Below are 16,554 nucleotides of genomic sequence, written 5' to 3'. Positions count from 1 at the left end.
CAGTAAATTTTTGTAAAATGACGCAAAGAAGATTTAAATTATTATTATTAACTGTATCACTTAATATCACTCATATGAGTGGATAAATATATTAAATAATGATTCATCAGTTGATATCACTTAATTTATTTTGTTAAATACAATAATAAAATGCTAGAGTAACCTTTACTATAACCATAAAATCTGTCTTAATTTTCTATTTTAATTTTATCTTTTAGGTTATATGTGTGGGACACCTATATGTGATATATAAATATGAATATGTAATTAGTGACAAATATTTTTAGTATAAATTGCAGTGTATCACATATGGCAAACAATGGGTTAATTCCTTTACTATAGAAAAATACAGAGTCAAGAAAGGAATAGAAAAAACGGACAAATATTTTGACAGATTGTTCATAAAAATACAAATGGCTAATAAGAATGTGAGGATGCTCAATTTCGCTTAAAAAATGAAAATTCAAACAACAAAGAGATAGTAATTTTTCATCTATCAGATTAATGCAATTTACCACCTGGATGATGAGTGCGGTGCAGGTTGCAGGGAAGCACATACTGTCCTGCACCACTGAGGCAGAGGTGTACAAGCTGCTTCCACTTCAGGGGGGTGCGGGGTGGAGGGGGGGACAGTGTGGCAGCAATATTTATTCAAATTTAAAATGCAGTGGCCCTTTGACCTAACAGTGACACTTCTAAAATTCGCGCTACCCATATTCTTGCCAAAGTGTGCAAGATATACGTGTAAAAGTGTATAAAACATTGTTATTTATATAAACAGGAATCATAAGCAAATGCCTATTAATACGGGAACTTCCTTAAATAAAGCATGTTACATCTAAGCAATGGGCAACTACCATTAAAAATTACAAGGTAGATCTTTATGTCATGCTATATGACACGTTATTGTGTAAAATAAAGAGGCCAGGTGCAGAGGAGTATTATAGGATGGTCTCATTTGTGAGGAAAACAGTTCGAACGACTTGTAAGAATTTGATAAGGATACTGGTTATCTCTGGGATAAAAAGAAGAGGGGGTCTAGGATGAAAGGGAAAGTTTCACTTTTAATTTTATACCAATTTGTACCTTAAACAATTTTTAGCTGATGTATTTGCTTTAAGTCTGTAGTAAAAAGAAGATCCAGTTGAAAATGCAAGTTGGGGGGAGGGTACACCTCAGTGTTAGGGTGTGTGCTTAGCATGCAGGAGGGTCCTGGGTTTGATCCCCAGCACCTCCATTTAAAAAAAATGCAAATGGCAGAATGAAAAAATCAAAAACAGAAAAGCTTGAATAAGCAGCCCTAGAGAAATTGGAAACTGGCTGACTAATCAGCTGTGAAAACTGGTTCTTTATGTAACTGGATATTTTATATCTTTTCCAATTGAAAATTTCAGAACAAAAATACAAGCAATGAAAATTCTAATGCTAATACTTTCAGATCTGTTAAATGATTACAAAATAGCTTTAACATGTGGCCAAGTTATTCTGTCCTAACATTTACTGAACACTTACTTTGTGCCAAGAACTATGCCCAAGACATCTAACATGCATGACCTCATTTACTCTTCACAATAAACTTATGATACAGGTATTATCCCTAACTGGATTTTACAGATGAGGAAACTTAGGCTCAGAGATGTGCAGTAATTTTTTCATGGGCACACAGCAGGTCTACAATTAGAAACTCAGAACTCCTCCCACAACCTCTATGTTGGATTACTTCCAGGAGATAATACAAGAGGAAGGCTCTGAGGTCTTAAATTTTGTCCATGTTGACAAAGAAATAGTGGGATACAATATTACCCGAAGTTGTGTAAATATTTGCAATTTCCATAGATAATTTCCTTTCATATCCTTTGCTTATGAGGGTTGCCCAGACTTAGCCCATCTGTGGGCATCCTCTAGCCCAAAGTGAGGACCCAGGGTATAGCAGGGCCAAAAGAGGCTACTGAACACAGGGCATGGAGGTAGGACTGGCTAGGAAGATGGATCAAGTCTCAGAGACGAACAATGATGGGGAGTTTGGAATCCAGGGAGACGATCTGGGGCAGCAGGGACCACATAAGAAGGGTCAGGAACCCAGGCAGAGGGAGAAATGACTCAGATGCCCTGAAGAGGATCTTGACACTGAGTCTCACTAACGTAACTGGGGACCGTTAGTGAGAGAACCCACAGGCTAGAAGGACCAAGAGGCTGACAGCGGCTCATGACTACTGTATTTTTAATCTCTCAAGGGCAGGGATCAACCTTATTTATCTTTGAAACCCCAGCGCCTGGTAGTCTGCACTTAGGAGGCACTTGATGTTTGAAAATGAAACATGGACTATTTCTTGTCTGACCTTGCCCCAGGGGTTTCCCCCCTTAGCAGCCAAAGTTCCCATTGATCTAAATCTCTTGACAGTTTGTAGAAGTCGGTGGATGAGATGGGAAAAGCACAAAATGTCTAGCGACATGTACCATAAGAATTTTCATGAGCAGGAAAAACCACCCTTCTCTTTCCTGCTGGCTACTCGCGGATCCTCGTTAACTGCCCCCAAATCTTTTAAGGGTTTTGAATGGAAGGCTATGGTTAGGTAATAAGTTCCCTTCACTCCAGCTTTTGTAAAGTTCTTACCGACCAACTCAGTTTATTTCTAATTGTTTCTTTGAAAAATCCGTAGTTCTTTCACAGGCTTACTTTCTTGCTATGTTGATTTGATGTGACGAGGAACTTGCCGGTTATGTTTTAACGTCCCACGGTGGACTTCTTCCCGCCCTTCTCTCTCCACCTCAAGTGAAGCCAACTCATGAGCAAATCAACCAAACTCCTGGCCGTATCATCTTCCTCCATTTTATTTTTGAAAAAAAATATTTTGAAAATTCTATAAATTAGACATATCAGGTAACTTTGTTGTGAACTCCTGAGAGAAAAATGTAAATGAGCACTTTTTCTTAAGTTTTGACTCTCTTCTACCATCCTCTGGTGAAATTAGGTATTACAGACCAGTTTCTAAATGTTTAGATATGTTTTACTTGACCAGGGTTCATGTGCATTCAATGAAAAGAACACTCAGATTACTTTATAAAAGGCACATTAAATCTTATATTTCCTTTTACATTTCTTATTACTTTTAGGAAATCACTTCTATATTTTTCTAACAGAAAAAACAAGGTTATCCCGAATAATTATATCAATTTCCTCTTTCATCACTGTCTTAATATCCATTTAAATTTTGTCTTTTATTATTTGTCTTGCTTGAGTTTTCTTACCTTCGTATTTTCTCTCTTACTCTTTCTCCCTGTCTTCTGACAGTTATGTGATTGTTTACTCTTTGCTTGCATATTTTTAAAGTTTGTCACAAAGATCTACTTTGCATGATGTAAGTATAAAGTTGATAACTGTATTTTGAGGAGTTCTGCGTTTGATTGACATAACAGGATAATAGAATTCATGCACACAGAAGCTGTATTTTCTCATTCTGCTGCACGTCATACCATTGTGTATTAAAATATGTCAGAAAAATGTGATGGTGAATAGTCTCTCACTGTATAAACTTCTGGAAAGTTAAAATATTTAAGCTCAAGTACAAACATCTTCAACTTAATATGACAAAGAATTACTGATCTGTTTGGAATGTTTTTTCAAAGTCAAGAAGCTTGACTTTCAAAAACTCACTCTAACCAAGAGTTAAATTCACAGAGAAAGGTTCTGAAACCTAAAACGTGGGTTAGTGTGCATTTGAATCTGGAGACCTGAGATGGTGCATTGGCTTCCCAGGGCTCCTGAAACGAATGGTCACAAGGTGGGTGGCTTAGAACGATGCAGATGTGTTCTCTAACAGTTCTGGAGACCAGAGTCTGAAATCACAGTGTCTACAGGTCTGATTCCTCGTGGAGGTCCTGAGGGACAAGCTGCTCCTGGCTCTCTCCTGGCTTCCGGTGGTTGATGACAAACCTTGGTGCCCCTCGGCTTGTGGCTGCAGTCCAAGCTCTGCCTCGGTCTTCATGTGGCTTTTCCCTCTGTGTGTTCTGTGTCTCCTCTGCTGTCTCATATAAGGACACTAGTCATTGGATTTACCACTTTAATTCAAGATGATCTCGTCTCTAGATCTTTTCCTTGATTATATTTTAGAAGACCGTTATTCCAAATATGATCACATTCTGGGTTTCTGCTTGGACATATGTTGCAGGGTCACCATTCAACCCACTGCAGTTGGGAATTATCGCCTACGTGTCCAGCTGTGAGGTCACATTTGGCGTCTTCCCTTAGGCTTGGCTTTTGAAACCCTTGTCTTCCTCTTTCTGTTGTCTGTGGTCCTGGCCTCGGGACTCCACTTCCTATCTTTCATGAAATGGTGCTCCGAGTATTAACTAGTGGATTTGTTTGAAACAATATCCTATAGAATTCTTCCAATTCTATAAAATTCTATATTTATATTGTATCTCTCAGTATATCAGTTCAGGAAAAAGAGAACTATTTTATTTGCCTCTGAGAAAAAATTAATTCAAAGTACCAGATATTCCAGTCTTTATTTATTTAGTCATTTCCCTATTTAAAAAGTTTTAAGGGGTATCTTACATAAGTAAATCAAAATGAGGTGAAGATCAATTTGAATTGCTTTGTAGAAGAGGAAAGCAGGGAAAAGTTAAAATGAGAGTAGAAAGGATAGGCAGAAGTGAGAAGGTAAAATGATTGCATAAAAATTATAAATAAAAATATTAAAGACCACAAATTGTAGAAGGAAATTTACCAAAGATAAACTTTTTGACTCTCAGCTTTCCAGCAGTCCATTCAAAGACGAAGGCAGGTGTGTGCTTCAAAGTGCCCATAACATTAAAGCAAATTCATTTTAATTAGCTGCTTGGAGGAAGCACATTCATTCCTGACTCTGAGACTCCAAAGAAAATTTCTTGTGGGATCTCCTGGAGAGAATGTTCCGTGTAATTAGCAAGCGCAATACAATTAGCAGCATCTTTACAGAAAACACAGTGAGAAGCTTCAACAAGTTTCTTGCTCACGATGGCTCTCGATATAAACCAATGGGTAATTTGGTGAAAATAGTTCCAGAGAACTCAGAAGCATATGGTCCATGGACAGAGTTCAGTGTTTGTCTGGATTGCTGGAGAGAAGGATTTTTAGTAAAATCAAAAGGAAGGGATAGTTTACCTGTCTTTCAAGTGATAATCCAAACCACTGATTCTCAGCACGATTCTGGCTTGTGCTGCAGGGCAGTGATATCAGGCTGCGCTAGTGACGAGAGCCTGGACACGGCTGTCCTGCTCTGTCAGCTCAGGGCACTGTCACATGCTCCAGCAGGCGGCCACTGGGGCGGGCTCACAACCGGTGTCCCACTCCTTCTGGAGAGAAGTTTCCTCCCCTCCTCGTGGCAGCAGGATGAGGCCACAGCCTTGGGGGCCACCGGGATTTTCTCCAGGAATTGGAGCCTGCCGCAGTGCCCCGAGGAAAGGGCAACCCAGGTCCCCCAAACTCCACCGTTAATGGTAGAGATGATTTTATATTTGAAAAATTTTCAAATGTCTGTGGCAAAATATTCACTATGGATGTAAAAAAAAAATTCAATAACATTTCACAGAAACTTTACTATTTAAAATAATTTTTTGGGGGGGTGATTAGGTATTTCTTTATATTTAATTGAGGTATTGGGGATTGAACCCAGGACCTCATGCACACTAAGCTTGCGCTCTACCACTGAGCTACATCCTCCCCTTTACTAATACTGATTTTTCTTGGTTAACTTCCTCTAAAACAACCTGGCACAAAGAACAGTACATTGTATAGAACTAATGGCTTTATGCTAGCTAAAAGTTGGGGATCATGTGACAGGAACGATGACTTCGATTTTAAAAGATCACCAGCCCTTCTTTCCAACAGATCTCAGACGACTTGCTATTTCATCTACTGAAAGCATACCTAGTTTAGGGCAACATAGCCTCTTTGCTTACATTTTAAAAAATGATTAACCTATGATTTTATTTTATAGAGGATTCCTTACCAGTTATTAACACATCTTCTTGATAAAATAAGTGATTTAGCAACAGATACAAAATAATCTTCTCTCGCAGGATCAGAGAAAAGCCAGTTTCATTTCCCCATCGCTGCAAAGGTTTGGGGTGGATGGAAGGATGGTCCCTTTTATGTTGGGTCCTTGACCGCACACACCGCCCTATCCCCTTCAACACTAGTACTTTCAGCAAAACAAAAAAGAAAGAAAGGAAGAAAGAAAGGAAGAAAGAAAGGAAGAAAGAAAGAAAGAAAGAAAGAAAGAAAGAAAGAAAGAAAGAAAGAAAGAAAGAAAGAAAGAAAGAAAGAAACAAAAACGGAGCAGAGAGCCCGAAACAGGGGGCTGCAGGAGCTGTTCTGTGTTTGTGAAGCCGTCCAGGGGATTAACTTGCAGGGTTCAGTTGGACGGTTCTCCTGTGGATCCAGAGGCCGAGTTCTGCTTGTTCTCACAAACCATCTAAAGTTAGATTCACGCCCCAGACGATTCTCCGGGTACCAGCTTGGTGTGGCGGCTCTGTGTGCAGTTTGGAGCAGCTTCACAAGTCCTGCCCGCCCAACGCCAGAACTGCTTCAGGTTGGAAGTGATTAGTGCGGCCAGCGCTGGACGCCGGGTGTTAGCAGCACCTCGGCGCAAGGAACGTTTCCTGCCGCTATAAATGCCATCTACTCATACCTACTGGTGTGGGTTAGGGACAAGCACAATAGCAAGAAGGGGGTGGATGGTCTGGGAGAGAGCATTTCATGGCTTTTTCGGAGAGATTTGGAAACAAAAAGCAAAAGAGGAGGGAGTCGAGGATAAGTGACTTCTCAGCACACCCCAATGTCACTAAAGAAGCCAAGGGGCTCTTCTTCCCCCACCAGAGCCACTCTGAAGCAAAGCCACCTTCCAGGGTGGAGGAGGTGCCCCAGAGCGAGTCGTGAACGCAGCGTGGGTTTGAGGTTTTCACGAATCCAGGCTCCTGCCAAGACAGGGGACCCGAACTGGCACCTTTCTGAGGGACGGCTGGTGTCCACTGGCATGACAGACAAAGGAGGAGACACCAACAGCTGAGGGGAGAGGCTCACGGCTGTCTGGCAGGAAAGCCAGGGAGGAAGGTGGCACTTTGGAAATGTGACTGTGCACAGAAGCCAACTGCAAAATGTCTCAGATACACGGTCTTCTTAATGGACAGTGCATTGCCCCAGTGGGAATTATTCTCCATGAAAGACCAGTATTACAGAAGCAGCTGTTGTCTATGTTCAAATATGGGTTACTGCAAAACTTTATTAAACAAACCTTTGTAGCTGCTGGATGGAAAAAGACAGAAAGAAAAAAGCAAAAATCAGTCCAGAACAGGGTCTTCAAAATTCCTACCCATTGAAGCCTTCAAGTAGGAAGCAAGCCTTTGAACACGATTTTATAAAAAGCCTTTCTATAACTGGCAGGTAGGTTGAAATATGTATCATGAAAATTTAGAAGATGCAGACTTTGATACTTTGCTTCCATTGGAATATAGACGTCTTTGTGAGGGACGGTTTAAAACCAAGACAGCCACTGGACACAAGTGGAGAAATACATCTAATTTAGAAACAAACATATAATTACAAGGTTGCAAAGCTTAGACACAGTTTCCAACAATAATGAAGCATGATTACTCACACTGATCTTATTAAATATATTTTAATAAAAGTAAAATATATTTTACTAACAAATAATGACATTTCTCACACATACATTGCCTAGTCTAGTTCTGCTGCAGGACAACATTAGTATAAGTTACTATGAAAATAAAAGCTGAAGGAGATTAGTATAATCCCATCACCTGGGTTCTGAACAGCGAGGACACTTGGCCGGCCTCTGGTGCATTGGCTGAGTTGTCGTTACAGACTCATGATTATTTTGGAAGAACAATGGATGCTTCTGTTTCTTCATTCAGACCCATGACTCTATCCAACACATGACGCTTCTTCTTTTTCATTTTTTATATGCAGCTTTCCTTGTTTATTTCTCAGATTACAATGGACATTCGTGCTTGTACAAATCTGTAAACCACAAAGAGAACATCAAATTACCTGTAATAACAATGCCCAGAGGTATCTACTGCTCACATTGCCGTCCTTTATAAAAGTGTGCACACTGTTTCTTAGTACCTTTTTTTCTCTATCTTTATATTGTGAAAAATTTCTATCTCTTTACATGTTCTTCCACACACTTTTTTTTTTTTATATTGAAGTATAGTCAGTTTCAATGTGTCAGTTTCTGGGGCACAGCATGTGTCAGTCGTACATACACACTTTTAAAAATGACTACATGGTGCTTCCTCATGAGGATGTATTGTAACTTATTTAGCCATTACTTCACTTTGAGTGTTCGGGTTGCTTCCAAAACTTTTTTATTGTAAATAAAAGGCATAATGAATCCTTGTAACATCCTTCTTTCCATATTTGTTTTTGGGATACATCTTCAGAAGGAACTTGCTGTTTCAAAGGGCATGCATTTTTTTTTAACTCTCTACAAAGTGTGTATAAATTTATACCTCTCACACCCATGCCGATGTATTGGGTATTGGTATTTTTAAAAGAATCTGGCCTACTCAAATAGGTTAAAAAAATGGCCTCTTGATTTAATTTGGCTGTCTTTGCTTTTCAATTGCAAATGATCCCAAAGATGAATTTGAGGAGAGAGAACAGAACTAAACATGTGAATTCAGGGGCAGTGTGTTTTGTTATTTTGGTAGGTTTTTTTATTCAAACTCCTCCACTTTCTTTTAAACATCAAGTTCATACCGTAGAGCACAGGGAACTATATTCAGTATCTTGTAGTAACCTATAATGAAAAAGAAAAAGAAAGAAAAGAATATAAAAAGGAATACATGTATGTATATGTATGAAACATTATGCTGTACACCAGAAATTAACTCAATATTGTAAACTGACTATACTTCAACTAAAAAAAAAGTAACTCTGAAAAAAGATCCAGCGCTGAAATACTTTATGCTATACTTTATTGAAAAATTGTACAAACTGGCCTAGTTTAATGAGGTATTCTTGGTATCTTTTGACCTGCCCTCTGCTGCCAACGTCAGAGCCTGAGGAGCAGAGCAGGTAGGTCTGAGGCCTGGCGAAACCCGGCCTGAGAGACCATAAGTGTGATAGGTTATGGTCTTCAATTTGAGGCAGGGGCAGGGATAGACTTCATTTGCTTTCACATTTCTGTGAGCTGAAATACTGATAAAAGAAAGGAAACTGGCCTCCCTGAAATCTGTAGACCTGACAATTTGTTTATGCTTTGAGGGAGGCCGCAGCCAAGTGGCTCTGCTCAAATTTGAGAAGACAGTGTGTGTCTCATGGGCACTTTCTTACCAAATAAATGGAAAATGTAAAAACCCTTATTACCAATAGCTAACAACTTCTCACAAGCAGTGAAAATAGCATTTGCTTTGCTGTATTTTGTTGACATATCTGAGAGAGTTCCATTTACAATTAAGAAACCAATTCCTCCCCTTGAAAAACACACAAGCAAAAACACAAGCCAACAAACGGAGGGTTGTCCTCCACTGAAACGTGGGTACCGCCCCTAGGGATACAGACAAGAGAGCTGAGGTCTGCGCGTGCTTCTGCCCAGGCACGTGCGGTCACCACGTTCCCCTGGCCCCAGCGCCTCTCTCCGGGGCTCCGTTCAGATGTGAGCCGCGGTCTTCCAGAAGTGACAACGCAGTCAGGCTGTCAAAGCTCGAGACGCCAAAGCCTCAGCTGAAGCAGCTCGTAGGAGGAACGATTGTTCGTCGTTGTACCACCAGCAGTTTTTGTTATTCTTTGGCGATAGGCCTCTGTCTTGTGAGGCAACATTTGGGCCATCGATTTTTCTGTTCAAAGGCAGCGTAATTCTCCCGCACTGTTGATGTTTCTGCTCTAATCTGTTCAGATTTGCTTAGCATCTACCTTATTCCAGGTACTGCGTTCAGCGTGGCAGCCTCAGAGATGAATACACCTGGGCTCCTACCATTCCAGGACCGGGGAAATGGGCACATGTAGGGCAAAAAAGCCCAGAGACTCATATGTATAGAGCGTAATGTTAGCAGAGACACACAGGACTTCTAACACTGCAGGCATTCTGGTCCCTTCCAAATAATGGCTCGTGAGATCTCGGTAGGACTGGGGTGCTTAACCTGGACGAGCAGATTGTATTAATAACTCTTTGACATTAGATGGCACCACAAGGCATTCATGTGTTAGTATTTTGGAGGACTGCAGCGAGATTAGTTCAAACAGGAGCTTCCGGTGGAAAAAATTAAGGGAAGTGCAGTTTACAAAGTCTACATTTTTTTTACCCTTTATAAAATCTCTGTATGTTCTTCAAGAACTAATGGATTATAGACACATTTTATATGATTACAAAGTAGATTTTTCATTTAAAAATGATATGTAGATATTATTACCATATGGCAAAATGTTACATTCTTCATATTTTCTGGGCTAATCTTTGTTAAACACTTGTCTTTCTTTTTTTAGGTACAATTTTTTTTTAAATTGAGTTATAGCCAGTTTACAATGTTCTGTCAATTTCTGGTGTACAGCACAGTTTTTCATTCATACATGAATATACACATATTTATTTTCATATTTGTCTCTTCTTTTAGTTGAAGTATAATTGATATACATTATATTAGTTGCAGGTGTACAACATCATTGGACATTTGCAAACGTTGCAAAAGATCACCACACTAAGACTAGCTACCATCTGTCATTATCCAAAATAACACAATTTTTTTCTTCTTGTGCTGAGAACTTTTAAGATTTACTCTCAGCAATTTTCAAATATTCAGTACAATATTACTGACCATAATCACCATGCTGTACATTTATATCCCTATGATTTATTTATTTTATATCTGGAGGTCCTTACCTCTTGGCCTTCTTCACCCATTTCACTGTGCTCTCCTCCAGAAACTGACAGTCTGCTCTCTGCATCTATGAGTTTGACTTGTTTTGTTTTGTTTTTTTTAGATCCCACATGTGAGTAAAATCATACAGTATTTGTCTTTATATGAGAGCACTTACAGTCTTCTATATCAATAGTATAAGTGAAGACTGTCATACTCCTAGTAATGAAGAAGATGACTTCCAGTGAACCTATTTAACTTCAGAAACCTTTGACAAAAGAAGAGCTAATACTGGGGAGAAAAAAAATAGCAGAAAAACAAAATTACAATATAAAAATATTTGACTAATTAAAAAATCTTACTTAATAAACAAACCATTATTGAGTGCCCCTGTGTATCAGGACCCAGGCTAAGTGTCTTCCAAACATAAATATCATTTAGTCTTTAAAGGGAAATTTTGAAACAATTTTCATGGTTCTCATTTTATGGTAGAGAAGACGAAGTCTCCGAGAAGTCAAGTAATTTGCAGTAGATTGTGTTAATGAATGCCAGGATGGTTAAAGTAATGTCAGACTGTCGAAGACCAAATGTGTACTTTAATGTGAACTTCAATATTTAACCCTGAAAAATTCTTCATGTGCTCTTCAAGTGTCTCTCCCTGACCACCTAGCCTCACTATTTCTGCTGCTTCTAGTAACTAATAATCATCAGAACACCTTCATTCATCTTCCAGTTGTTTCACTTTTTCTCTTTATCATTCCATGTCATATTCTGGGTAATTTCCCCAAATTTAGCTTCCAATTCTGCTAACCCTTTATACTTTGTCCAATCTACTGTTTAATCTTTTCATTAAGCTTTGTTCCAATAATTACAGTTTTTAAAAATTTCTTTGCTCTTTTTCATAACCTCTTGTCTTAGAGATCCTATGTGGGAAGCAATTTAGGGCAGAGGTTAAATAAAGGTGAAGGTTCTGGACTGAGACTGCCTGGTTTGCATTCTGACACCTTTGCTTCTGAGCTGTGTGATCTTGGACAGATTACTTAACCTCTCTGTGTCCCCATCACCTCATTTATAAAAGCATGATAGTACTACCTACTCATAGGGTTACTTTGAGCACCACATGAAATCACAAATGTAAAACAACCATCACAGCACTTTGTATGTAGTAAGTGCTAATAACTGTTAGCTTTGTTGTTATGCCTCCTTTAGTTTCGGGTTGCTCCATGGTCCGAAGTTCATATGAGAAGTAACCTCTGTCATCTGTTGCATCTTCGGGCTTTCTCCACGGTGGCTCATTCCTCTGGGCAGTTTGTGATTTTTGGCTGTGAACTTAACCAAGTGAAAACTGTTTTTTGTGGACATCCCACTGGTGCCCTGGGCTGTGAAAGTGTCCTTACGCATACGCAGTTCACGTAGACCATCCACAGGAGGTGACAGGCAGTGTCAGGTTCCCCAAAGCAGCAGGAGCGGCTGAGAGCAGGTGCTGCCGGTGACGCAGGTGCAGAGTGGCTCTGCTCATCTGTGCTGGATCTGATTATTTTGATCTTGCTCTTCTTCCTGCCATCTTAATGGCATCACAGTCCTCTCGGTTTTTCAAGCTACAGACCTCGGAACCATCTTCAGGATGCTTTCTTCATTGTCCCCTGCCAATGCGTGTCAAATCCAACTCCAAAATGCCTCTCAAATTCACCCTGCTGTTGTACTGTGCTCTTCCTTCCTCAGGCTCAGGCTTCACCAGTCTCACCTGGGTCACTTAGTACCTTCTAACCAGTCTCCTTGGCTTCAGGCTTGTCCCCTTCAAGTTCATTTTCACATCTATGGAGGCAGCTTTCCCAAACACAGACCTGAGCCCACTGTTCCCCTGCAGTGATGGTGGCCCCAAACCCAAAGGCTCAAGGCAGCTCCTTTGCACGTGACAAGGCCCTTCACAGCCACATAGCAACATCTCTGGTCACCTCCTTACTGGCCAGTCCTGTGGGTCCTACCAGGATGTTATTCCAGGGAGTGGACAGTGCGTAGGTCTGCGGGTTTCTGCTACCCAGCTCAGCTGCAGCGCATACAAGGGCAGTTGTTAGGCTGAACATCCAAAGATGAGCTGGGGCAGAACCCACGGACCAAAGCTGGGTCCTCAGTCCAGACGGACAGGGAGAAATAGACAATGTGCAGACCAGAAGAAACAGATGCTGACCGGAAGGGGGGAGCGAGGAGCTGGGGTGGAGGGAGGGTGAATAAGTCCCACACGGGTCTGTGTGGAGTGAGCCCAGTGGGTCTCCGAGTGGCATCCAGGCAGGTTATTTTTGTTTTGAGGCAGGGGAATTATTAGAAGGCCTAAGAGGAGCCAGTTCCCTTTACGAACCTTCCTTTCACTTTGATTGCTGCTCCTCTAACACACGGGGCATCTCTGCTGGGTATCTGCATCCTAATTACTAAGTTATAAATGTTCAGACATAGGAATGTTGGTCATGAACTTGAAGTTGAAAGGTCATAGATTGGTTGGACCCAAGACAGGGTAAAAAGGCATCTGTTAGCGTGTGGATATGAGACTTTGTGCTTCATGAGCACGAAGGGCAGAGAGACACAGTCTGGCAGAGGGAAAGTGACAGGCAGAGCTCAGCAACCACGGCCGTGGTTCTCCGCCACCCGACTTGCAGTAGTGCCAGTATTTACCGACAAGCTTTTGGGCCAAGAGACAACTGAACAGACAGTCATAATAGAGAAAAAAAGAGCAATACTTGTGACGTTAATAGAAATATATGATAGTACCAAGGAGTGATTAATTCTTCCTTGGAGGGTCTGCAACAAGGATTAACAGAGGAGGTGACACCAAACAAGTTCTCAAAAGACAAGTTGGGACTTACAACTTGGCAAAAAGAAGGCAGGGAATTCCAGGAAGAAGCAATGTGCACGTAAGGGCACGAAGGCAGTAGGGATCACAGCTGGTCTGAAGATCAAAGCGATGTTGTTACCGAGTCCAGACTTGCTCTGCTCGCTGCATGACAGGCCAATAAATTGGGGGAGAAGGTGTTGGGGCAAAGAATAACGACTTTATTTGGAAAGCCAGCAGACTGAGAAGATGGCAGACTAATGTCCTGGAGAACCGTCTTCCCCAAGTCAGAACTCAGGCTCCTTTTATACCAAAAAGAGGAGGGGATGTGGTTGGTTGCTTGCAAACTTTTCGGTGTTGGAATCTTTTGTTCTTGGAGCTGTCCACATAGGTGGGGTCATGGTGTCCCTGTAAACCTCCAATAAGACAAATGTTATTTTTTATTCTGCAACTTTTATTCTTTATATGAATGGGAAAGTGTTACACCCTTAAAGGCCAGAGCCTTGAGAATGGGCTCTCCTGTCTATCTCAGGATGTAGGCAACATTCTTTTACAAAAGGTGCAGAACCAGCAGGACTGAGCCTAGGAAACAGGGCACAGGGTTAGAGCCAAAGGAACAGGTCTAACATGGAGTCAGATTTGTTCTTCCCCATTACAAATGGAGTGGGGATGGGGTGAAGGCAGGCGGTGGGTAGCGAGAGCTGTGGTCGGGAGGCCAGGCTGTGGCTGGATTGTGAGGGACCCTGGACGCCAGACTGAGAAATGTGTGAGGTATCTTTCAGGATGACAATGGGAAAGCAGTTTACTTTGGCCATTTAAAAGCAGGATGGTGATTAACGCCTCCCTGGGAGGTCCACTTCCTCTGGCACATCGCTGGTGGACTCTTCCCTTCTGAGGTTCTCACACTAGAAGACACTGTAAGGAAATTCTTCAGTGTGACTAATTAAGAGGGTTTCAAGTGTAACAGCAAACTTTCTGAGTCCTCAGTGGAGTCCTTCTAGAAAGAGGCAGGGGGTGGTGTAGCATGGTGGTTCAGCACAAAAAATTTGGCTTCAGGTTTTCTGGCTTTGAATCCCAGCTCCACCTTGCGGAACATACTAACTCCTTAAAAACTCAAGTTTCCTCATCTGTGAAAGGATATGAAAATAATGTTACTCACCTCGGGGAGCTGCAGAAGGATTGAAATAATGCTTGTAAAGCACTGAGCCCAGTCCCTCCAGCACAGGGAAACCCTCCATAAATATTAGCTAACAAAAGGTCCAGCTATTATTGAAGATGTCTTTAGTGCACATCCGAATCCTGCCCCCTATGCCTGGAGCTTGAATCAGTCATTGTTCAACTGGGGTGCTACCTCATTAGGAATTCACTCAAGTTAGAAATGAGGCTTGTTTTCTGGGACCTTATTAAATATTCCTTCCCAGGCTCCACACGATGCAACTCCAGTGGCTGATGAACAATGGCTACTCTGCTCCTCTGTCACCCTGAGGCCCAGAAGTCACTGAGACCATAAATCTGAATGCAAGTAGTTTTGTCTCAGTTGTTTTTGTGACAGTTAAGAGCTTTGAAAGTCCCATTTTTTGGTGACTGTGAAGCAGAGAGACTGCAGTAACTTTGGAGCAATCCCTACTCTTGTCGTCAGGATAATGAAAGAGTGAAATGAGCTGATGTGCACGTAAATGGAGAATCATGGGAAAATCCTTAGAGGACTCAAAGAAAAGCTGTAATTAGGCAAGTGAAGACTGTGGACAAGAAAGGCCATAAGAGAAGACCTTTACAAGAAATGACTGGTAATGTTACCCCCCAAAAGGAAAAGACCCCAGTCCTTTGTCTGACCCGGAAGACAAGATTACAGATGGGAGACAGAGTGCTCATCTCCTTGACACATTAGCGCACATTTTCTGACCCGAACTAAGGATGTGAGAGGCAGCAGTTCCATGAACTAGAAACCTTGAGGGACATTATGGTTTCCGGACTCACTGTGGGCTCCCAGCTTCTGAATCTTCTCTACACTGTTTCTGTCTTCTGAAATGTTCCCTTCACCGCCTTCCCTTGTCTCATTCTAGTCTTTCTTCCATCCTCTATACATTCATCCCAACTTTGCCCACGGAGATTTCAGTCTCCTCTGATCTCGGAGCGGTTACTGCCTGTGATACCCGTTCTGTGGTTAGGATTTACTTCACTGCATTTTTGTTTAGTTTTGGAAGTGTTTGCCCAGTCTCCCCTCATTTATGGCACCCTGCCAACTCTCCATGAAGTCAGGAGCCAGACTAAAGCCATTTCAGTGATGCACGTGAGAAATCTTAAGAGGTAAATAAGACAATGAGTGTGGGGAAGGAGAGACATGATGGATTTGAGACACTGAACCTGTCCACTGAGCACAGATATCTATTTATTTTTATTGAACAAACACTGATAGTGAGCTTACTATGTGCCAGTCCTGTTATAAACACTTGACATACAATAACTCATTTAATACTCATAATGACTCAAGAAGATGGACACAATCTTCTCCAAATCCCATTCATGAACACCATTTAGTAGTATTATTTCCCAGCTGACACGTGAACTCCAGGGTGCCTTTCTTCCCATCCTCAGCCTCCTAACTTTCTTGAGACTAACTTGCTTACACTCAGAGGGTGGCCAGGAAACTCTTGTGCCTCTTCCCTGGCCCTGGTTACCTGAACCAGTATCTGTCTTCTAGGAAAAGAAGAACCTAAACTATTTATCTTCTCTGCGGAGACTCCTTGGATATGCCTGTGTCCCCCAGTTCCCTCCAATGCTAAGGAATGGGTAGTGGGGGACCTAATTCTTATCATAATCAAGTTCTCTTGTTACCCCAGAAGGGAAAGGGAAAGACTCCAGTTCTT

Source organism: Camelus bactrianus, chromosome 29 (genome assembly GCF_048773025.1).
Source record: "Camelus bactrianus isolate YW-2024 breed Bactrian camel chromosome 29, ASM4877302v1, whole genome shotgun sequence".
NCBI lineage: Eukaryota > Metazoa > Chordata > Mammalia > Artiodactyla > Camelidae > Camelus > Camelus bactrianus.
This window is presented reverse-complemented; position numbering follows the sequence as displayed.